The 18338-nt window shown below is 45.5% G+C and overlaps 1 protein-coding gene across 10 annotated transcripts in view; it reads right to left on the bottom strand.

Annotated features, from left to right (window-relative positions):
* The window catches only part of SIPA1L2 (signal induced proliferation associated 1 like 2), a 244219-nt gene that overhangs the window by 197806 nt on the left and 28075 nt on the right, over positions 1 to 18338 (bottom strand). Inside the window, exon 2 of one of the 10 annotated variants that reach the window (XM_054022992.1) lies at positions 9793 to 9878. The exons of the other annotated variants lie outside the window; for them this stretch is intronic. The gene's annotated coding sequence lies outside the window, so the exon portion shown is untranslated. The remainder of the gene's footprint in view (positions 1 to 9792; positions 9879 to 18338) is intronic. 10 annotated transcript variants of the gene reach the window in all.

The following is an 18338-nucleotide window of genomic DNA, read 5'->3' as shown; positions in this document are numbered from 1 at the left end:
AGGCAGTGCTTGTAGCCCTTGGCTCATTTATGGGGCTGGTCCTGCTGAGGCGCACTCCCCGGCCCTGTGGCTGCTGCGGTTTGAACCGCTTACGCACCGGGGCTGGGACGTAGAGACCCAGAGTTTTTATGCTGGTGCAGGAGTCCTTGAGACCATGCAATTTGCTGTCTGTTTACTCCATAAATAGGGCAGGACCTGCACTGACTGCTGAGCCTCAGTGGACAACACAGAGAGGAGCAGCAAAGAGGCTAGCCACATGGAGATAGCAGAAGCCATGGTGCGGGCAGCAGCGTCTGATGCCACCTGGAGGGCTGCCCTGGCTATTCATGTCCTCATCGAGGATCGCTCGGAACTCCTTCTTGGAAGCCCAGGCGGGCAAACGCTGGCAGGATGTCCCTCTTGATGGGGAACGGTACTGCTGAGGTAGGGACACATGCATAGGTCCCAAAGCGGGTTTTCCCCAAGACCGGGGTACCTGAGGAGCCAGTGAGGGCAGCACCGGGAGCGTCAGGATCTCCTGAGCTGCTTGAAGGGCTTCAACGGCACCTGAAGCTGGCCGGGGCCTGCATCACTATCTGGAGTTGCAGGCAAGGCATGGGATGGGCTGCACCGCTCAACTTGAGCTGAGTCCTGAATTCCCGAGAGGGATGTTGAGCTGCCTGACACAGGTCTTGGCTCGCACCCCCGCTCTCTCCTTTCCCTTGCAAGAGGTAGGAGATCTTCCCTTCACAGTCTTTTTCAGCTTCTTGACCGGAGCCATGGAGGGAGACCAGTGGTCCGTGGACGGTACTGGGGCTGCACTGCACACAGAGGCCACAGTGCTCAGTGCGGAGTCAGTCAGCTGCTCCGGTGCCAAAGTGAGTGCCGACTCCATTAGGAGTGCTTTTAGGCAGATATCGCGCTCCTTCTTCATCCTAGCTTTGAAGGACTTGCAGATACGGCGTTTGTCACTTATGTGCCCTTCGCCTAAGTACCTTGGGCAGCTGGTATGGGGATCACTGACTGGCATAGGCCATTCGCAGCGATCACAGGGCTTAAAGCCTGAGGACCGGGGCATGTCCTGACACCCGGCTAGGTCCCATTCGGGACTAACGGAGAGTTTAAGAAAACTACTAACTATGTATAATTATTTTACAGGGCTTAAAAGTTTGCAAGAACAGAGCAGGAAACAATGCTAACCGAAGCAGCAGATGTTCCAGCACTGTCACTGGCAGCAAGAAGTAACTGAGGGTGGGGGGAGCCAGCGGCACCTCTTATACCGTGCCATGCGGGCGCCCTCCAGAGGGCACCAGAGCCGGTCCCCTACAGATACTGCTGCAGGAAAAACTTCTGGCACCAGTGCACATGGCGAGCACACACACCTAATATTGAATAGACATGAGCAAGCACTCAAAGAACACTTCAGTTTCATTCCCACAGTGATACTCAAGGTAGAGATACAGTTATTACAAGTAGCAGTAGTAAAACAAATAAAGTTTCTGATTCTTACTAAGGATTAAGGGGAATTCTTACTCTCTCCTACACAGCACGAGTAACCTTTTTTCTTTTTTTAACTGATAAATTGAAATTTTCAGTAACGGGGGGAGGCAGAAGGGGAGAATATATTTTCTGATCATCAGTAATTACAGGGGACTGGATTTTTTTTTTTTTTGGAAACATTGCTAATAATAAAAAAAAAAAAAAAAAAGCTTTCCTCTGCACCATTTTTGTGTCTCAAAAATATTTTACAACATTTTAACAAAGTAAATAGAACTGTGGGAAAAGCATGATTGAGAGCACAGCACATTCAGGCTCTGCTTTCTGACATGATTCTTGTTTGCTTGCCAAATTTGCTTACTAATCACAGCAGGTTCAGTGAAGTTTAATGGAAAAAGGGGATATAGTTTAAATAATAAAACAAAACAAATGTGGATTCTAGTCTCAAGATGCCCTACCATTGCAGCTCCAGCAGCAGTACAAGTGGCACCGGGCAGGTGGTATTTTAACCAGCTTGTTTTCTTGATCTGTAGTAATCATGCTGTAGATAAAATGCCATGGCTGGTCTTACGCTACCATTCTCAGCCGCTTTTGGGCTCGGGAAACAAGCACCGAGTGGTGGGATCACATCGTCATGGAAGTCTGGGATGACGAGCAGTGGCTGTAGAACTTTCGGATGAGAAAAGCCACTTTTATGGGACTGTGTGAGGAGCTCGCTCCCACCCTGCGGCGCAAGGACACGAGATTGAGAGCTGCCCTGCCAGTGGAAAAGCGGGTGGCTATTGCAATCTGGAAGCTGGCAACTCCAGACAGCTACCGGTCGGTCGTAAACCAGTTTGGAGTGGGAAAGTCGACCGTTGGAATCGTGTTGATGCAAGTCTGCAAGGCCGTTAATCGCATCCTACTCAGAAGAACCATGACTCTGGGTAACATGCAGGAAATAGTGGATGGCTTTGCACAAATGGGGTTCCCTAACCGTGGAGGGGCGATAGATGGGACGCACATTCCTATTCTGGCACCACCCCACCTAGGATCCGAGTATGTTAATCGGAAGGGCTATTTCTCTATGGTTCTCTAGGCGCTTGTGGATCACCATGGGCGTTTCATTGACATTAACATAGGCTGGCCCGGAAAGGTGCATGACGCATGCATCTTTCGGAACACTTGGCTGTTCAGGAAGATGCAGGCTGGGACTTTTTTCCCCAGAGCAGAAGATCACAGTAGGGGAAGTTGAAATGCCCATTGTGATCCTTGGAGATCCCGCTTACCCATTAATGCCGTGGCTCATGAAACCCTACACAGGGAGCCTTGACAGCAAAGAACAGTTCAACTACAGGCTGAGTCGGAGCCGAATGACTGTGGAGTGTGCCTCTGGCCGTTTAAGGGCCGCTGGCGATCTCTGTATGGGAAGCTGGACTTGGCCGAAAACAGCATCCCCGCGGTTATATCCACGTGCTCTGCCCTCCATAATATTTGTGACGGGAAGGGTGAAAGCTTCACTCAGGCATGGACCTCTGAGGCTCCTGGATAGCGTCTGCTTGGCGCTCCAGGATGCTTATGAGCTTATCAGTGCTTTGCCACCGGTACACTGTGTTTTCCTGGCAGATCCTGCTTTCTCTCTCCCTCCAGTTCTGTGCTTTCTCATTCTCTTTAATAGATATGCTGCAAGAAGTGATGCGGCAGTCTTCTTTGCTTTTTCGCAGTCTCTTCCTGAATCTTTGCAGTCTCTGAGCAGGCGATAAGAGGGACGGCTGAGGTCTCAAGGTTGATGCAGCTGTATAGGCAAAATGCAACATTTAACAGAGGCAGCATTGTTTATACCAGACAGAGTAATGATTCCCCCCGCACTTAAGGAGTAGAAAACACACAGGGTCTAAACAATAGCATAATTTTCCCATCCGAAACAGAGCACACATATCCCAAGGGAGCCTCAAAATGGTGAGTAAGGGGGACTGATTGTTTCAGGGCTGCACTGTCCTCTGGGTTTCTGTGCCTTGGGGAGAGCCAACAGCTTCAGGGGGCACCTACACTGAGCACTGTCCCAACATTTTCCACAGGAGTTCATCCTGGACAATATCTCACTGCTGAGGGTGACCTGGGAAGCAAGGGAGGGTCTTCTATTGCAATGTGGCTTCCGCCTTGGTCCATATGCAGCTTGCCTGTGTGCAGCAATGGTCCCCCCATCCCTCACGGCACAGTGGCGCGGACAAGTTAGCCTGGCTGGGACAAGGACCACGGTGGCTCTCCCAATAAACCTGCGCAAGAGCATTGCACACGTTCTGGATGAGACATTCGAGGAGATTACCGAGGCCGATTACCGCAATGTCAAACCACATCAATGCACTATTCCGCATCTAGGCATGCATGCCTAACCCTCCTCTCCCAAAGAGCCCGCACCGAAAAAATTCCTTCCCGAAAAAAAAAAAACTGCTTACCGGGAACCTGCTCTTCTGTTTGTCCTCCACCAAGTACCGGCCGCTGCAACTGGCTACCTTCCTCCTGGATCGAGAAGAGCTCCTGGCTGCATGGCTCCAGGGATTCTGGGGTGTCTCCATCCAGCCCACCACCATCACTCCCATTTTCCTCCTCCACCTCTTCCTCTCCCCCCCCCCCCCCCCCGCCACCGGCTCTGAAGTGTCCATGATGGTGCTCGGAGTAGAGGTGGGGTTAACCCCAAGTATCGCATCCAGCTCTTTGTAGAATAAGCAGGTCGCGGGGGGAGCACCCGAGCGGCCGTTTGTGTCACGGGCTTTGCGGTAGGCACTCTGCAGCTCCTTCACTTTAAACCTGCACTGCAGGGCATCCCGATCATGGCCCCTTTCCATCATGTCCTTTGATACCTTCCCGAAGGTATCCTAATTCCTATGGCTGGAGCACAGCTGGGACTGTACAGCTTCCTCCCCCCAAACACTGATGAGGTCCAGCAACTCGCCATTGCTCCATGCTGGGGCTCACTTGGCACATGGAGGCATGGTCACCTGGAAAGATTTGCTGATAGCACTCCACACCACACCGGGCTGAGCAAACAGGAAGTGGATTTTTAAAATTCCTGGGGAATGTAAAGGGTGGGTCACATGGTTGGTTACCTGAGGCCAGGGCAGTAGCGTTTGAACTGATGACCAGAGTGGCTAGAACAGGCATTGTGGGACACTGCCGAATAATTCTGGAGACCATTCACAGCGCATTGGGTGGCCACAAAGGCGCCGCAGCGACAGCACAATACTCACTATTCCTCTCGGAGAAGTGGAGTACATGCAGCGCTGCAACCACAGTGATACAGCGCTGCAAATGCCTTGTGGATGAGAAGTGAGTTACAGCACTGGGGGAGCCTTTACAGTGCTGTAACTTGCAAGTGTAGCCAAGGCCCTCGTCTTATTGTTGATACCATCAGTGACAAATAGTAAGACCAAAAAAAGGCTAGTGGTAACAACCACACACATTCAGCAGCCCATACAACATACCATAGCTTCCCCACAGCCACAGACTACAATTTTCAATCGGCAAAAGGCAAGTAATTGAGCTTTACTTGCTGATTTGGAGAAATGCCTTGGGTTTCCTCTCCATATTAATTTCATCATACAGAACATAGTAGATAACTATAAATATTCTTTCCCCACCCTGAACAACATCTTTGAATTGCTTCCATTCCCCTCACAAGAAGTAAAAACAAAGACAGACAGTTCAGTTGATCTTCAAACTCATTCTAAGAACATGCAGCATTTAATTTACTATTTGTGATAATGTTAAGTTTGCACTCTCTCATCAAAGAGGAAAATTCAGCCTTGTGTTTTAGTCATTATCAAGGAACTGGATCTCTCTTTTTATGTTGCTAATGTAATTTGGCCATATTAAAGGAATTTGTACCTGAAAACTGAAGCTGATCAAGAACAAAGGAATCCCTGCACTGATGTGGCTACAGAGGAAAGACACTAGCCTGTCTTTTCAGTGCAAGAAAGTGCAACCTAAAGTATATCGGTCCAGATCCTAGTGTCACTGAAATCTATGGGAAATCTGTTATTGACTTCAACATGACCTAGGATCTAGCCCAGTGGTAGGTAACCTGCAGCCCGCAGGCTGAATGCGGCCTGTCAGGGTAATCCTCTGGCGGGCCGCAAGACCGTTTCTTTACATTGACCATCCGCAGACGCGGCCGCCCGCAGCTCCCAGTGGCCGCAGTTCGCCGTTCCCAGCCAATGGGAGCTGCTGCGGGAAGTCTTGCGGCCCACCAACAGATTACCCTGATGGGCCATGTGCAGCCCACAGGCCACAGGTTGCCCACCACTGATCTAGCCCATAAAGTATAGTCCTCTCAGTATAATACGTGATCCCCTATGAGGGCCATAACACTGGACTTTTTCTTGGGAGAGGGTGTCTTTAAATCAGAAAATTTGTAGCCTGATAAAAAAAATGAATAATTACAGTTTTGATTTGATACGATATGATAATCCATTCTTAAAAACTGGGAACAGGATTACATGTCTGTTTTTGTTACCTTTCTACACAATTAAAGAGGCTCACCCTAATTATCTTGACTAAATTAAGAGCCATTATTACCTTTACAGTCCTGCTTATACATGTTTATCCATGGAAAGCACCTCCATAATTCCTATAGCTGAAGCCTTTATTTATACTTACACAGCTTACCCACGTTTTCTTGGGTTGTATAAAAATTAGTATTATAAATCACTTCAGCGGATATCCAGTGTTACAGTCCAGGGCAGCTGCACCTGTATTTTCCCCTCATGGTCCAGCACAGGTACCCACTCTAGGCTCCCAGCTCCTCAGCTGTCACCTCTCAAGTTAAGATCGGCATCTCTCACCCTTCTGACTGGGGTATTTCCACACGGCACAGTTCCCTGCCTCTACTGTGACCTCCCCAGCAAAGTCAGGCTGCCTAAGCCAGTCTGCTTTACTACTCTTTTCAGAGATGCTAAACAGCATAATTACCACAGCTAAGTTACCACACAGCTCTTTCTAAGCAAGCACGATTATTCTTAAGGTAAAAGCATTACAGAGAAAGCCTGTTAAAAAACAATAAAAGAACCTACTTGCATGCTAATAAATTACCAGATATCATCCTCTTACTCTCAACAAGGGCTCTAGTCAGTGTCAGTCCCTCCAATCCTTACCTAAGGATTAGGACCCTCCCTTTGATAGAAGGTCCTGTCTGTTTGCTGGATCAAAATGAGATCCCTGAGTCAGTTTAAACTCAGACTATTTATCCAAAAATCCTTACTCTGTCTAGTAGTCCTTGGAGAATCCAGTTCAAACTAATTATGAGAGCCTGTCAACAGGTGGTGGTAGCTCTCTGGAAGTCTTATAACCTGAGTGAATTTGCCTCACTGTTCTTAGTTTCTGGGGGGCTGTGGTCCCCCTTCCCCATGGAATTACATACAATCCCCAGCCCACAATGATACATAAACTTAATTCAATAAGGTTTGTCCAGAACATTGCAGGAAATTGCCATCTGTCACATTCAGTACAAGATATATTTGGATATCACTATGTACTTCTCAGTATACTTCATTTGTCCAGTACCTCTGCTAACAGTGACCAATTCAATGATTGCTTGCTCCTGTCCTCATTCATCTCACATTAGAGGTGGAGAGATTAGGGTTACCATACGTCCGGATTTTCCCGGACATGTCCGGCTTTTTGGGCTCCAAATCCCCGTCCGGGGGGAAATTCCCAAAAGCCGGACATGTCCGGGAAAATCAGGACATGCGGGTGGCGGTGCTGGGCCGGGGGGGCTGAGCGCCGGCGCTGCCGGGGGACCGGGGGCCGGCGGGTGTTGAGCGGGCCGGGGGATGCTCGGCCAGGGGTCCGGGGGCCGGCGGGGCCAGGGGGTGCTCGGCCGGGGTCCGGGCCGTGGGGTGCTGAGCGGGCCGGGGGGCCGGCAGGGCTGGGGGGTGCTGAGCGGGCCGGGGGATGCTCGGCCGGGGGCCGGCGGGGCCAGGGGGTGCTCGGCCGGGGGGTGCTGAGCGGGCTGGGGGGCCGGCGGGGCTGGGGGGTGCTCGGCCGGGGTCCGGGCCGTGGGGTGCTGAGCGGGCTGGGGGGCCGGCAGGGCTGGGGGGTGCTGAGCGGGCCGGGGGATGCTCGGCCGGGGGTCCGGGGGCCAGCGGGGCCAGGGGGTGCTCGGCCGGGGGGTGCTGAGCGGGCCGGGGGGCCGGCAGGGCTGGGGGGTGCTGAGCGGGCCGGGGGATGCTCGGCCGGGGGTCCGGGGGCCAGCGGGGCCAGGGGGTGCTCGGCCGGGGGCCGGCCCAGGCTGGAAACGCTGGGGGGGGGGGGCGCCAGCCTGGGCCGCTCCTCCTCCCCCCACACCCCCCCTTACCTGCTTCAGGCTTCCCGCGAATCAAATGTTCGCAGGAAGCAGGGGAGGGGGCGGAGTTGGGGCAGGGACTTTGGGAAGGGGCGGAGTTGGGGCGTGGGCGGGGCTGGGGGTGGGGCCGGTGGAGTGTCCTCCTTTTGGAGGCTCGAAATATGGTAACCCTAGGAGAGATGGCTTATTCATCAGCACCAGCGATAAAGATATAACAGGCCAAATGCTGTTCTTAATTAAATCTGTGCAACTCCTACTTCAAATTCGGCTCTTTAGTGAAGCTGCACTTGTGCAACTGATGGCAGAATTTGAAGACAATGGTGTGACACTGGCAGACCAGGTGCCAGCTCTTCCCAAGGCTTTAGGCCTTGGCCAAGCACTGACAAATTCATTGCCCAAAACCACTTGTGTATTTGAAGAAAACCTGTGTGTTAGTATGGTTAAGATGGTTACTGAACTTAAAACAATGTGTTTAGGCTTTATGAAATGCTTGTAAATTGCTGTATACATTAATCTCACATATCTTTATCATGTGCCATAAAGTAATACTTAAGTTTTTGTTTTATAACTAAAAACATTTGCCCTGAAACTGTCAAACTGTCAGAAGGGATCATCTCCTGCTCATTAAGAAGGCTATCCAAATGAAATGGGCCATTGTGGGACATCACAATACAAAGACTGTTAATTGCCCCTTCACACATCATGAAGAGACTACGTGCAAAAGAGCTCATCTCATCAGCTTGAATTATGGAGGAAGGACTAAGATAGATGACAGATTTTCTTGTTCACTCTTTGCTGTTTGGACTCTCACAGGGCTGGAGCTAGGAAACAGAAGCTAGGAAACCTGGGTTAACCCTAAAAGACATTCAGTGCTGATAGATAACTACAATGCTGTCACCTTTTAAAAAACAGACAAACTCATTCATGTATATATGTTTGCCTGCTTTAACCTGATAACTCATTTCCTTTTTCCTAGTTAGTAAATCCTTAGTTGGTTTCCTATAGGATTAGCTACAAGTGATGTCTTTGGTATGAGATGTGAGGTACAAATTTACCTGGGATAAGTGGCTGGAAACAACCTGAATCTTGTGTGATCTCCAGTGTACAGAAACTGACTGTCACTAAGGGTATGTCTATACTACCTACCGAATCAGCGGGCAGCAATCGATCTGAGGGGGGTGTCAATTTATCGCGTCTAGTCTAGACACAATAAATCAACGCCCGAGCGCTCTCCCGTCGACTCCTGTACTCCACTGGTGGGGGAGCACAGGCAGAGTCGACGGGGAAGCATCAGCAGTCAACTCACCTCAATTAAGACACTGCCGTGAGTAGACCTAAGTACGTCGACTTCAGCTACATTGTTCACGTAGCTGGAGTTGCGTAACTTAGATAGATTTCCCCCACCCACCACCACCACCAGTGAAAACCATGCCAAAGTTCATCTTGTCTGGGTGGGAAGATAGAGTGGAATGCCCAAGGGGACTGTCTGTGACTCTATGGTAAGACCGTTATAGCGCTTCAGGAGTTCACATTTTTATTGGGTTGGTGAAATCTAATTATAGAACATACAGCCAGTTTGGGGTATCTGCCCTGCTTTTTGACAGTCTGCCCTGAGGCTTGCACAGGTTACACTCCAATTAGAATGCAACAGTTTTGTTGAAAAGCTTATATGACATGAATCCAGTCCACTTGCCCAAACCTGTGTTCTGCAGGACTGAACGGTAGTAAAAATTCGTTTCACTAAAACAAGCAAATATGATTCAATGTATACAGACAACAGATCTTAGTAAGGTGGTACCATTTTCCAGTGTTACTTTGGAGTGTAACACTTTTGAGAGTAGATACACACTTTGAGCCCTCCATCTCCTAATACAAGTCAGATGGTTCATGATAATTATGACCGACATTGCTTTCCCACATTCTTTTTTTTCCCTTTATTGGTAGGCAAGATGGATTCAGAAAAACCTTCCATAGAACAGTTTGAAATTAAAACCTACTTTCTCGTTAGGCGATCAGCCTCATTTTGCTTCCTCTTCTGAATGTGACAGATGTGCTCTTTTCTGTTCTCTTTTTCTGCAAAGACCTAGGTAGACAGAAATTCAGCTTCAAATTCTTAACCCTACCATTACTGCAGAAGGATTTCAATTAGATACTTAACATTACATAGTTTGTGTGCTTTCATAAAGAAGAGCTATGGACTGTAATACAGATTTTTTTAAATAAACCAACTAGCCAACTAAACCAGATATATCCCCAAAGGCACACACAACAGCTCAATATGGGGGAACAGGGGATGTGAACTATATGTAGAAGGAAAAAGGAATTGGCCATCAAATATCCAATGCCATCAAATATCACTTAAGACATGAACAAGATTCTGCCATCCCTGTCTATTTACTATAGAACAAAAATTACTCTTACTACCGAGATTCATTTCCTATACTGATGATAAACGAGAGTAGTATTCAGAAGACTTTTACAGTCTGAAATAAAATAGATACATCACAGATTTAAATCATAATAATTAGCAATAACATTTTGCTTTGCAGTGTGCCATACCCAATTACTTTCCTTCCATCTTTAGATGAGAATCTCTGCACTTGTGTATTTGAAGAAAATCTGCTGCTGATTTTAACATGTCCGTAATTCTGAGACGCTGTTGTGGCTCTCCAATAGTTATAACAAGGGAAAAGATTCTCTTAAGTTTTTTTTTGTTTGTTTTTTGTTTTTTTTTTTAAGGAGTACGTTAACTGAAAGATAACCCATTACATTTCAACATGCAAATTGTTTAGAAATAACATCATGCCACAGAAGTGGCTACAGGTTACAGACAAAAAGTCCCTACCCTGTAGAGAAGACATACCCTTATTAACATCTCTCTGACCTTCTCTTGATGGGCTGGATTTTTAAAATGACCTAAGTAACTTCCAAAGGGACTTCTGCTCCTAAGTCACTTATGACATTTCCACCTAATGTGCCCTTCATGGCTAGAAATGGTCACCCTGGGCATAGTTTGACCTACTGTATTGCTGCCAAATACAAGAAGAAGTTGGATTTAAATAATTAGGGCTTTAATCCACTCTACTTAAAAACCCAGAGGTTTTTCCACATCCAACTAGCAAAGCAGGTTCTTGCCTAAGAGTATGTCTACACAGCAGCTGGAAGGTGCAATTCCCAGCACAAGAAGAGGGAAACGTGACAGCTCTGCATAGCTACAGCAGCACAGGAAGCCGCTCAGGCTAGCCAACCGAGTACAATCCCGGCTGACTCCTTGAGTACGTAATTGGGTGGATAGCCCAAGCCACCACAGACACATTACTAATTCTAGCATGCTAGCTTGAGCAGAACTAGCGAACATATGCCTGTCTATTTGCTCTGGGAATCACACCTCCCAGATACTGTATAGACATACCTTAAATGGCCATACAATGCAAGGAGAAACATACTAAATGTTCAAGGTAAAATTTTGACTGACTTACAAGGAATCTGAGGTATCCACAACACCATCCTATTTTTATCTAAGGAATTCACAAGGCTCAATGGAGCTGTGCTGATCTACACCAGCTGAGGATTTAGACTGTAGTATCTCATTTTGTAAAAATTAGGGTAGGATCGAGCAGTCACTAGAGCTGAAGCTCACTTAGTTTGTGAACTGATGTCATTGCCAACAGGAATAAAAATTTCATTTAAAACGGGAGCTCACAGGCATCAGGTGGCTCAAAGGGAGGCATATCACAATTCCAAACCTAACGGGAAGTTTCAAATATGAACAGACTTCTCATGAGCCTGGTCACTATGGGCTTAAGAGAAAGTGATCTGTGTTCTGTTTAGTGCAAAGAATAACTAGCTAAGAGAACCAAAAAGGAACATTTCCCTGATCCAGAATGACAGTTTTTGACACTTTCTGCATCTATGTGGACAAGTGAAAGTAAAGTTGGGTCCTTTTAAACAGAAATCGTGAGAGATCTGGTGTGTTATATGAACTTTTAGTTATCATCCTATTTTTCAGTTGCCCACACATACACAGAAGTCACTCCGTAGTTTGACAAAGCCCCAGCTCATAGCCGCAGGTGCTGAGAAGGAACTGAAGGGATATCTGGATGGTACCACCCTTTAGACCACTCATTTGAATGCACAAAGAGGCACAGGGCACATGCTTCATCCCAAATGCACGGAGCATGTACACACGTGCAGCCATTTAAGGGATATATAATACTGAGATATAATGTACTGACCCAAGGATCTTATTGCCCACATTCTTTATTTTTCCACTGGTATTCCTTTAATATATATATGGATTCAGCAATGACCGGCAGCCATATGAGTTTGGAACAATGATGGGGGTGGGGGGTTGTTTGCTTTTTAAAGCTCCTCCACAAAACCACATCTATCACAGTTAAATAACTGACCGTGATGCTAGCTAATGAGAACAAACATATTTTAATTTATTGTTGACAAGTTATTCTCATTATATATATTTGCTATTAATCCTCTGCTCCTGTGGTTAGATAGGATATAAGCAACACACAAAAGTCTACCCAATGGTTTAAACAACGTCATGCATATTGTTACACAATTTTCAGTCTTTGTCCCTCAAGATATATAGTGATCAACATTAGATACTATTTTGTTCTTTATGCAAAGAGATGCCTAAGGTTTGGCCTTCTTTGTTAAAAGTGAATTTATACAATATATATAAAAGTCAAAACTCCAGACCTTTCCATCGTGATGGAGAAAAAACAATAGGTGACCTTGCAGACATTAAGCTTGGTTTTAGAGAGATACAATCAGATTAGTACACTGGGAATAAGCATCCAAACCCTGCTTCTTCTCTCTTTTGTATAGAAAGTGACAGCTGAAAAGAGTCTATATCAGCTATGTGGCAGCAGTGACGGTTCTGCACAAAGGGAGGCTCACTTGGAGTTTTTGCTTATTCTCATACATCACCCCATCACACAAGATAGCATTAAGTTTTCTGACAGATCATCTTTGTTCAACAGAAACTGCAAGGACATACAAACTTACCTGATTGTGAATTCCTATAAACATATTCTTTCATTTCATCAGATCCTGCTCCCACATAATATAACAAAGATAGGTGGGATAAAATAATGTATGGAAAAAAGTTATATTGTACTGATTTGGAGTTTAAAACATTTAAAATTGAGATTATGCAATGTTCAACCTGAAATCTAGATTATTAACATGGAATTTAGGTCTGTGGCATTCATTGTGAAATACATTTATGATAACCAGGAACTTCATTAAGTCATTGTTTTGATTTCAGCAGAGAAATGTGGTTTAAGCAAATCTGAGAAGTAATGTCTAAAACTGAAAACATGGGGGGAAATATATCTAAATGACAGCATTAGAGACTGATATTTCTTTAATCTAATGGAAAAATCTTGAATGTCAATTGCTTAATAACAATTCTCTGTGTGCGTGTTTTTGTTTAAGATTTTAATCTGCTCTCTTTTCACCTCCCTTCTGTCTCCATCATTATGGTACCTAAGTGTCTCTAGAAAGCGCCAGGCACTCCAACTCTTGTAAACAGTGTGAATTTTAAGGATGTAAACCAGTGAGGATCCTATGATGTACATTGTCACTTTATGGGGAAGTAGTGTGGAGAGAAACTGCTACTCTATGCATTAGTGTCCCATACATCTTGACTGTTTCAGTGTTAGCAAGTTTTAAATGTGCATATTAGAATATTTGGATTAGAGAGTCATGTTAAAAGTATTATCTTCTTTTCTCCACATGCAAGTAGTTTGATATTTCATATAATGCCTCATCTTTAAAGATCTAAGTTGTATTTATGTCAGTTGTAAACATCATCAAAATTTAGCATTCTCTAAGTCAGGGGTCTCAAACTCAATTTACCTTAGGGCCAGTGCCAGTCCTCAAATCCTCCCAACAGGCCAATCATGTCACTGAAGATGGTGTTCAGAAAAGAAAATTTTTATATTGTATTTTTTATTTTGAATTTCTTAGAAATAATAAAATTGTCATACAACTTTATACAATTCTTCACCTGCCAGAGAGTTTTTAGTGTTTGCCAGACACCTGGCAATGCTTCAGGTCTGTCAGTTTGTTGAGGTTTGGCCTCAATGACTGAGCAGTTGAAACCTTCAGGATTGCATCAAGGTGTGCATCAGATAGCTGTGTTCGGTATTTTGACTTGTTTATATTCATTGTGGAAAAAAGTGACGCTGCCTCCATGGCTGACTCTGCCCAGCAACTAGTGATGGTGTCCCTGTCCCTCTCCCCCAGCCAATGGGAGCTGCCGGGGGCGGCACCTGCAGGAGACATTGGGCAGCGTGTCTGCATGCGTCTCTCCTCTGTGGGCCGCAGTGGGGAGGTTCTCGGGCCACAGATGGCCCGCAGGCTGGGCCTTTGAGACCCCTGCTCTAAGTGAAGAGTGGCAGCCAACTGGGGAGAAAGGGAAGGGAATTTTTGGCCAAGGGCAACAGGGCTAGTATCCCAACACTTTTAAATGCCAGAGTATAGTTAGCATCCATACAAAGCTGAAAGACACAACTTTGGTTGGCCTTTTTGTTTGTATTTGTTTTGCTTTAAAGGACCTCATCTGAAACAGACTTGCACTAAGATGCATTGAACTATTTACTTCAGAAGAATGAAGAGCTGAATCAACTATGGACATAGTTGAGAGAAGTGGGAAAACAGGGCACTGGGACCAGCATCACTGAGCCAGGTTGGATATATAGGTCAGGTTGAGTTAGGTAGGTCCTTAAAGGAAAGAACAAGTAGTTTATCTTCATATGCTGCATAAGTGTGAGTCAGAAGAGGTATTTGAAGGTGGCACTAACAGTCAAATTAAAAAAAAAAAAAAAAAAGTAAAGTTCATTTTAGCAGTTGCATTCTGGATGAACTGGAGGGAGGGGATGTGATTACAATGGGGGAAAGGAGGTGGCTGTAATAGTCAAGATACAAGATTACCAGAGAATAGACAAGAGTTTTAGATGCCAAAAAAGGAATGACTTGATTTTCAAAACATGGTGGAGGAAAAAATGGTAAGATTTGGACAAGGCCTGTATGTGTGGGAAGACGGAGGTGGCAGCAAAGATCACAGACACTATGAGTCTACTGTAAACAGTAAAATTTTAAATATTCTAGGCAGCATTAGCAGTGAGTCTAACACTTTTCAGTTGCTTATAAATTTGATAGATTTGAACCTTTCAAGCTGAAGTTTTCCATGTTGGATCTCTGCCTCAACCTGAATTTATTTTTATTTATTCTGGGAGTAGGAAGGCAGAAGTTTCAGCAAAAACTGTTAATCTATTTCTGAGAAAAAGGTTAGGAAAAATATTGTTTTGCCAATGTAAAAAATTCTTACAACTGTTTCACTGAAAAGCTCTAACATACTTCCATGCTTTGGAACAGGGATTTGAAATGTGACAGGATCATTTTTGATGTCCCTGTGAAAATCTACTGAAATTAATCTGAATTCTGAACCTCTGAAAATCACCATTTACACATGCTCAGTAGAGGCTTGTTAAAAGCAGAGAGCAAAATCCTCCAAACATTCTAATGCCATGAAGAATGTGCCATCCTCACAGAGGGCACTGAGCATGCTCCAGTCCAGGGCTGAGCAGTAGTTTTGCAGCAATTGATCCCCAAGGCTTCTGAAGGTAATTGTGGTGTCAAATATTTATTCAGCAGCAAAAAATGACGTTAACACAGAATTAAGGTTGTTTGGTGGTATGTTGCCTCCTTGCACAAAGTTGGGTTGAGCAAAACCTCAAACTTCTGAAAAAATCAGGAAATACAGTTAAGGTTTCCCATACAACCTTAACTCTGCCCTCTTTCAGAATACACACTCACCCACATACTCACCTTTACTCTGCCAACCTCACAGCTGCTGAAAGGTACAAGATCTTCACCTGCTTTTGTAACCCATTCACTTTCACTCATAGTATTCTATCTAATACTATTAAAAGACAAAATGGGGGGGGAGGAGGTTTGCCCACGGTAATGTGATGTTTTCAGCTGAATGAGACCGCAACATGAATACAACCTGAAACAACAGTTCTGAGAACTGTCCTCTTCATCTCAACGGATGTTCCCATTCCCCTCCCAAGAATTTTAGAGACTGATATATATGAAAAATGCCCATTCTCAGCTCCCCCACCAAACGGGCAACATCATCCAAAAACTGTCTCACATGAGGTGGTGGGGGGAACTAACCCCCTGTAGATGGGCCCCCAAATCCTAGCACACAAAGGGGAGCAGTGTGAGGAGCTCAGACACACTCAGAGGGGCAAGGCCCCAATATCTGAGCTCATTTGAGGGAGGCGATGGGGTCTCAGACCCCACTACAGGGGCAAGAGTCCCCTAGATCTGGGCACACACACATGGGAGGGGAATGTGGGGCTGACACTGCTCCTACCCCCTCAGTTTCCCTGGCATTCCCCACCACATCCCCCTTCCCACTCCTCCACTCTCACCAACCTCCCTCACCTGAGCCTCCAACCTCTCTCCCCCGTACCACCCACTCCCATTTATCCCCCCCATAACTTCCTCCCCTCACTGCAACCTCACTCCCTCTTCCCCCCACCTCCACAGCCATCAAGCTCAGTGAGATCTGTGATTTATCCAGTCATTAGTACCTCTCAATTTAACAGCAGAAGGAAAAAAACTTTTTTGGGGGGCCTCTAACTCTGGAACCCCTCAGTCATATGACTCCAAATTTGTACCACTAACCCTACCCTACGACTCTAGGAGGTACACCAAATTTCAAAGCAATCCGAGTAACTGTTTGGATTCTAAAGCACTTACACGAGTCAAACTTTGAAGTATATAAAATGGTGGGACTGGAAACCCTCTAGTGATTTCTCAGGATTGTACATTTTTACAGAGTGCATGTGCCCTTTATAAAATACCTTTTTCAATTTGGGTCCCAGAAAGATTTGGTGGGTGCCATGCACTGTCTTGGGTAAGACTTGACAGACAGAAAACATTTTGACCCATATCAACGGTTTTATCATTAGCTCTTGGCAAAAGACACGTACGGTATGTCTACACTGCAATAAAACATCCGCAGCTGATCCGTGTCAGTTGACTCGGGTTCGCAGAGCTTGGGCTGCAGCCTGAGGGTCCCAGAGTCCTGGCTCCAGCCTGAGCCCGAAGGTCGACACTGCAATTTTATACCCTACTATAAGCACCATGAGTCTGAGTCCGCTGACATGGACCAGCCTCAGGTGTTTTATTGCAGTGTAGACATACCCCTGCAAAAAAAAAAAAATAACTTATTTAAAAATTGCTAAGAGTCAAGGCTTATATTTTCAGACTCCTAGCTCAAATGACTCAGCATTTGGGTCACTAACCCTACCCTGCATCCTCCAAAGGCACACCAAATTTAAAAAGGAATCTGACTAAGCATGTTGATTTTAGAGGATTTTGAAAAGTCAACCTTTAAACAGGAGTCATGACACAACCTTAAACATCATGGCGCTGCCACGCTACCATACAGAGCTATCAGCATATATGGTAATTCACAATAGTATGCCAAACAAAGAATGAAATCCTTGCATTCAAGGTCTCACAAGCTAAAACAACGCGTTTGAGGATAATACAGACTAATACACTATAGAAGAGTTATATATATAGGAAAGGCAGTGTCGCCTAGCAAATCAAGCACTGGACTGGGACTAAAGAGATGGTAGGTTCTATTCCCTGATCTACCACTGGCCTGCTGGGTGACCTTGGGCAAGTCATTGCCACTCTGTGCCTCAGTTCCGCCTGTGTAAAATAGGGATCACATTGGCCTCCTTTGAAAATGCTTTGAAATCTACTGATGAAGTGTGCTATCAAATTGCTAAGTGGTATTAATATTACTAAGTAGTTGAGTTTATTTTTAAAAAGCTGCTGCATATACAGTATGAAATAATTTGAACCTATTTGTTTATAAAAACAGAGAAACTCCTTAATTCATATTATGGATAACTGGCCTATCTCTCTTAGGCACTTACATGGCTCCCATCACTGTAGAATCTCACACTCGTTAATTTATCATTCTCAAGTGATGTAGAGAAGTGCTATTATCCCCATTTTACAGATGTGAATTCAAGCACAGACAAGCTAAATGTTCAAGGTCCTATAGGAAGTCTGTAGTAGAGCAGGAACCTGAACACAGGTTTCCCAAATCCTAGACTAGTGCCCTACATTTTTTTTTTTTAAATGGAGATATCCCATCTCCTAGGACTGGAAGGGACCTTGAAAGGTCATTGAGTCCAGCCCCCTGCCTTCACTAGCAGGACCAAGTACTGATTTTGCCCCAGATCCCTAAGTGGCCCCCTCAAGGATCAAACTCACAACCCTAGGGTTAGCAGGCCAATGGTCAAACCACTGAGCTATCCCTCCCCCGAACCATCCTTCCTTTCCTCACCTATTAAAATGTGAATAAAAAGTACTTTGAGTATTAAAGTGCAAATAACTAGTAGTCTGGAAACTTATTTTCTTTGTACCAATATGATTTATAAAATAATTTTGGGTTAATTTTTTTCTTCCTCCCTATCCCCAAATT

This window comes from Malaclemys terrapin, chromosome 3, assembly GCF_027887155.1.
Source record: "Malaclemys terrapin pileata isolate rMalTer1 chromosome 3, rMalTer1.hap1, whole genome shotgun sequence".
Taxonomy (NCBI): Eukaryota; Metazoa; Chordata; order Testudines; family Emydidae; genus Malaclemys; species Malaclemys terrapin.
The sequence above is the reverse complement of the archived record's forward strand: the minus strand, read 5'-3'. Positions and strand labels throughout refer to the sequence as shown.